At 49.0% G+C, this 6,613-nt stretch overlaps 1 protein-coding gene across 1 annotated transcript in view; it reads right to left on the reverse strand.

Moving 5' to 3' along the window:
* Positions 1-6,613, reverse strand: part of CRB3 (crumbs 3, cell polarity complex component) — a 33,675-nt gene that overhangs the window by 25,777 nt on the left and 1,285 nt on the right. The gene's annotated exons all lie outside the window — the stretch shown is intronic.

The raw sequence follows: 6,613 nt of genomic DNA on the forward strand, positions 1-6,613 counted from the left end.
TCTGACCGCCACCCTTTCCTCCTGACTCAATCAGTTGCAGGGAGGTGCATTTCCCACCCCTTTGTCATGCATAGTAGCGGGGTGAGGAAACACATCTACCTGCAACTGATTGGGTTGGCAGGAAAAGGTGAGTCTTCAGTCTATGCTGTGCACGCATGTTTCAGGGTTTGGAGTTTTTTTTCAGGTTTGCTTTTACAAACCGGTACTTGTGATGGCTCTAAACAGCCTGTACACCCTTCAATACATCATTTTACTCTATGGCTCTCACCTAAAGTGAAACACTTCTTTGTACACCATCCTAGTTTAAAGAAAATTAATAATAATTCTTTTTCAGCTTTCTGCTGTACATGCGTTCAATATTGAATAGTTCCCCCTTTTCCTGACCTGTCCAGGCATGAACACCACTAGACCTCAGAAGGTACGCTGTGGTATGGACGCCTCTAGACCTCAGAAGGTACGCTGTGGTATGGACGCCTCTAGACCTCTGAAGGTACGCTGTGGAATGGACGCCACTAGACCTCTGAAGGTACGCTGTGGTATGGACGCCTCTAGACCTCAGAAGGTACGCTGTGGTATGGACGCCTCTAGACCTCTGAAGGTACGCTGTGGTAGGGACGCCACTAGACCTCTGAAGGTACGCTGTGGTAGGGACGCCACTAGACCTCTGAAGGTACGCTGTGGTATGGACGCCACTAGACCTCTGAAGGTACGCTGTGGTATGGACGCCACTAGACCTCTGAAGGTACGCAATGGTATGGACGCCACTAGACCTCTGAAGGTACGCTGTGGTATCTGGCACCAAGATGTCAGTAGCACATCCTTCAAGTTGTGTAAGTTGTGAGGTGATCGGCCGCCATGGATCGGACTTATTTTACCAGAACATCCCACAGATGATCGATTGTACTGAGATCTAGAGAATCTTCTCCATCTTTAAAGTATCAGTTCACAGCACAATAGTTCACAAGGCACGGTCTTCGCCTAGATGTTCATTAGTAAACTGTAGTGTTGCTGTAATGGTCTTTTTGGACAGCAAAGCCTTTTTCTCGGCACACTTCCTGTGCAGGTTATATTGGTACAATCTCTTCCCGATTGTAGATTCCTGCACTTTGACACCAACCACTGCACAAGTTACATTATTATTATTACATAGCATTTATATAGCGCCAACAGTTTGAGCAGCGCTTTACAATATAAGGAAGATAATACAATTATAGACAAGATGGTAAGGAGGGCCCTGCCCCTGAGGGCTTCCAATCTAAAAAGGGAAGGGCCAGTGATACATGAGGAGGTAGCTGTGTGGGGATGAATTATTTGAGAATGTGATGGTTCAGTGGTTAGGTTGAGGTGGGATAGGCTTCCTTGAAGAGATGAGTCTTTAGGGAACGCCTAAAGGCAGTCAAGGTGGGAGATAGACGGACAGGTTGGGGTAAAGAGTTCCAGAGGATGGAAGAGATCCCATGCAGATCCCGCAGTGACATTTTGTGATCCTTGCAGACTTTTTAGCATCAGTCAGCTTTTTGTCTGAATTTGCTGAGCGGGCCAGTAATGGACAAATGAGCAGTCACTTAATAAAGTGGTTTAGATTTTAACCGACTTTGGAATATTTTATTGAATTTCACAATCTTTTAAAAATCCCTCCCAGACTCCCAGACAGCCGCAACCTTCTTTCTAAGGGCCATAGAGAGCTCTTTTGATCCTGGCATGATGACACCCATGTAAAAAGCAAACACCAGACACTAGGTAGCCAAGGTTTAAACAGGACCGGTTCCACCTGCATACTCCCTAAGGAGACTCTTATATAATAATAAAAAAAAATAAAAAAAAAAAGTCAAAACATTTCCATTGGGTAGACTAAAAAGGAGATCTATGAGGGGAGTGATTTCCACTCATCCTCATAGTTAGAGCCGACCTGTGACAAAAAAAGCTGTCGCACGTCGGCTCTATCGATCGGGGAGTGAGGGAACACATACCGTCGCTCGCTTACTTTCCAATCATCTCCCTGCAGGAATTCCCCCCTCCCCGATCCTCCAGCGTTGAGTGGAGGAACGGGAGGGGGCGGGTACAGCTGGCTCTGCCTCTAGATAGGCAGAGCCAGCTGTCAATCACGCAGCTGCGTGGATTTTAACAGCATTGTTGGGATCCGTCCCGGCTGCGGCGCCTTCAGTATATTGCGGGCAATAGCTCGCTATATACTGAGCCTTGGGTCATGGGAGGACATATTCTAACCTCCTCCCATGACCTAAAGCTCAGTATATCGAGTGCTATTGCCCGCAATATACTGAGGGCGCCGCAGCCGGGACGGATCCCTAAAGAGAACTATGGGGAAAAATACTTACCCCATAGTTCTCTTTTAAGCCTGCTATACACTTGGCTGAATCAACCAAATTCAAGCTATGGGTGGCCAACCAAATTCAAGCCATGGGTGGCCAACCAAATTCAAGCCATAGGTAGCCAACCAAATTCAAGCCATGGGTGGCCAACCAAATTCAAGCTATGGGTGGCCAACCAAATTCAAGCTATGGGTGGCCAACCAAATTCAAGCTATGGGTGGCCAACCAAATTCAAGCTATGGGTGGCCCTGTTGGCAACACCCGGCTCGACAATAGCTTATCTTTCAACTGACTTTTGTTAAAGGAGCCTAACAGTGCCTGTATCCACTGTTCTGGTACTGGCTACCACACCTGTCGGTGCGGGAGGAGGTGGGCCCGCTCTTCTGTTACCCATCCACTATACCACCAACGTTGAATTGCATATCCTCTCATCCGACTTAGAGCGGCTACTTTACATGTCAGTATGCCGGCCTGGCATGGGGTGGAGTCTGCCCTAAGGCCACGCTACTTCCCTCCTGGTTTTAGATACACACGACTCATTGGCACACGTACTACCCTAAATACTCCCGAGAAAGCGGCGTAATCTCTGCAAAACACGTAGAGAACATCACCAATAAAGTATACCCATGAAGGATGGCTTTTGACGCACTATACTCTTGTTGATGGGAGTTGGCTAGTTATGGGTGATAAGAACGTAGACTCCAGCACGATCAAATCGCACATTTAAGTATTTATTCAGGAGCCGCATATTTTATACCAACCACTGTGAGTGCTTATGTGGGTACCTCAAAAACCCGTCTTCTATTTGTTGTGTGGCTGTACCTATTATGGGATGCGGTACCCCACACTCATTCCCTAGGGAAGATCTTGATATTTGTCCGAATACAGAAGCCCGGCAGGGAAGATTACTCTGGGAAAAGGCTGAACGAGATAAATCTATTTGCATATGGCTGGTCACATGACTGTAGCTAACTGACCCCTATCTAGGCAATCTACCAGGAGGGACGCTCATCGCCTTCCTTGAAAAGGAGGCAAATTATAAGTAAAATTAAATTAAATAAAAACCTAAATGTACAAAACACCCACCCTGACTGTACATACGTAGTAAAAAGAAAAAAGGTTTGGGCTGGATATACACTTTAATAGCCAGCAATACCATGGCCACCAACTGCTATAGCTGATCATCTTCTTAAAGTAAACCTTTACCCCCTTTCACTAAAAATCACCTTAGCATTCAGCTCTGAAATCATTTTACATTCATTAACCACTTGAAGTCCGCGTTGTGTTACACCCCCTAGAGACGGGGGGTCACGTCGGGTAAAAAGACATCAAACATGTCAAACCTTAAAATTGCGTGCGCAAACCTCAAAAAACGATAATACCCAAAATTGGCCATAGGCGACGCTTTAAAAGCTTTTACCGCTCATCAGTTTAGTGTTGTCAGTGATTGATGGCCCTAAAATGATTGCTCTCACTGCGACGTTCACGGCGATATGTAACGCGTGTAGCGCAATTGTCATTTTCGCGCGCTGGTGCACCGTACGCATATTTACGTTTATATGTGCGTAAATGTGGGGGTGGGGGACTTAAACTTTTTGGGAGTTTTCCTTTAACTTGTTTTATATGTGATTTTATTTTTTTTATTTATATATATATTTTTTTTTACACTTATTATTATTGCTATTACATAGGGGGATACCATCCCCCTATATAATAGCACAGGTACACTGACAGGTCCTCTTTATGGAGACATTAGGGGTCTCTAGAGCATTAGTGATGCAGCCTGTGCCCAAGCTTTGCATCCTGGGAAGGATACACCAGCAGAGTATTGCTGGGAAATCTCATCTGTAATCTCACAAGATCTCGTGGAACGGTATTTTCCTCCCCTGAGATGATGTGCATGGTCACATGTCCTAGTCACTTGTGTGAGAGTTCCAGGAAGTAAAGGGAGATCTAGAAACCTGCCCTTAGTAAACATGGCCACTGTGAGAAGACTGAGGAAGGAAAGAAAGATAAGGAATACAAAGCCGGCAATTATCTAGAAGTATGTGTTTGTAGATTGTCATTACTAAAAATTTCTAAAAGGTGTGTTTGTTGTCATTTCAAAGATATGAGTAAAGTTCCTCTTGAATCAATAAGGGAGCACCATGCCAATCATTGATGGGATTATTCTGGTATTACTTGCATACAGAAGCACTTTAAGAGGAATTGATCAAAACTGGAGCAGACAGAATCTGGAGCAGTTGGCCATAGTAACCAATCAGCTTCAGTTTGTTCAGTTAAGGTTGGAAAATGGAGATAGAGAAGCCGATTGGTTACTATGGGCAACTGCTCCAGATTCTGTCTGCTCCAGTTTTGATAGATCTCCCCCTTCGCCTGCATCCTACCCTGCTGCTCAAAGTGTAGTTTCACTCCATTACATTACACGGAGGGGCCCATACAGTGCACGGGGCAATGAGTGTCCCCGCGCTGGTGTCCCCGCTGCTGTCCCCGCTGCTGTCCAGTGGAATGGAAAATCCCATCGTGCGTCCATCTTATGTGAAATTTCTCCCGCCTCTATAGTACCGGGGATGGGGGGACCTGAAGTCACACAATGAGCCATTGTTCTCCACGCCGCCTACTATACAATACGCCTTTGACCAACTTCAACCTCATTTTTCACTGACACGTTGCCTGGAAAGCCGAACATCGATGTGTGCAGACATACTGATCAATGAAGGGAGTGGAACTTCCCGTTACAGTCATGCGTTATTCTTTGCAATTGTCCTATATTTTCCATTCGCATACCTTTCTCTACGGCCAGATAGGTTATAGCCCAACGCCGGCTGTATTCATATGTGCTCATGCAGTGGGGTCTCCTCTGCACTACACGGGTCACATGCTAGACGAGGAGGAACGAAAGAACACTAGCTTATCGCGCTCTCCCCTGACGCTTCCCTCCTCCCGGAATGTGTGCGCGGGTCCTCGTCACCCCCCTATACAATGCAGGACTGCTGGTCCCGTGTTATACGCGATGATGTCAGAGAGCTGTGACCGACTGGGCAGGAAAGTGAATCACCTTTAAAGGGACCAGTCACACTGACAGGAAGAAGAATGCAGAGCCAGGAATAATTTCAGTATTTGGACTTATTCCCCCCTTCCCCAGCCAAATAAGCATTTAAACCAAGGGGTCAGCAACCCGTGCCACGCATGCACATGATGGCGCACTAGACTAAGTTACCAAGCCTGGCCCGCCCACCTCCCTGACATCCTTGAAAGCCGCCAACAAGCTATGCTGAGAAACCGTGCGTCTATAACCGCGTGCCGGCCTGACAAGTCTGCTAATGTTAAAAAAAAGAAGAGGAACAGAGGCTAATCAGAGGGGGCGAAGGAACTGGGGGGCGATCCGAGGGGGCGAAGGGGCAGGAACGGGCGGCGATCCGAGGGGGGAAGGAGCAGGAACGGGCGGCGATCCGAGGGGGGAAGGAGCAGGAACGGGCGGCGATCCGAGGGGGGAAGGAGCAGGAACGGGCGGCGATCCGAGGGGGGAAGGAGCAGGAACGGGCGGCGATCCGAGGGGGGAAGGAGCAGGAACGGGCGGCGATCCGAGGGGGGAAGGAGCAGGAACGGGCGGCGATCCGAGGGGGGAAGGAGCAGGAACGGGCGGCGATCCGAGGGGGGAAGGAGCAGGAACGGGCGGCGATCCGAGGGGGGAAGGAGCAGGAACGGGCGGCGATCCGAGGGGGGAAGGAGCAGGAACGGGCGGCGATCCGAGGGGGGAAGGAGCAGGAACGGGCGGCGATCCGAGGGGGGAAGGAGCAGGAACGGGCGGCGATCCGAGGGGGGAAGGAGCAGGAACGGGCGGCGATCCGAGGGGGGAAGGAGCAGGAACGGGCGGCGATCCGAGGGGGGAAGGAGCAGGAACGGGCGGCGATCCGAGGGGTGAAGGTGGGGCCAATTTGAGGGTGAAAGTGCAGGAACTGGGGTGACCTGAGGCATGAAGGTGCAGGAATTGGGGTATCTGAGCTTCCCCCTCTCGTGTATTAGTTTGGGTCAAGCTGTAGCTTTCCTTTTGGTAATCCCAGAAGGTCTCCTCCATGCCGAGGTCTATAGAAGAGTCGGAACATTCCTACACAGGAGAGCCGAGGTCGGCCATCCACGTCAGCTCTTCATAGAACAAATGGATCCGTGGTCACCGGGAGGGTGGGAAGGAACGCACCTGCCAGGTATGAGTTACAGCCGGGTAAGCAGACACTATCACCACCCACATCCTGCACACGGCTGCTAATTACTTCTATTATCTC

Source organism: Nanorana parkeri, unplaced genomic scaffold (assembly GCF_000935625.1).
Source record: "Nanorana parkeri isolate BGI_ZX_2015 unplaced genomic scaffold, ASM93562v1 scaffold874, whole genome shotgun sequence".
In the NCBI taxonomy this organism is placed as follows: domain Eukaryota; kingdom Metazoa; phylum Chordata; class Amphibia; order Anura; family Dicroglossidae; genus Nanorana; species Nanorana parkeri.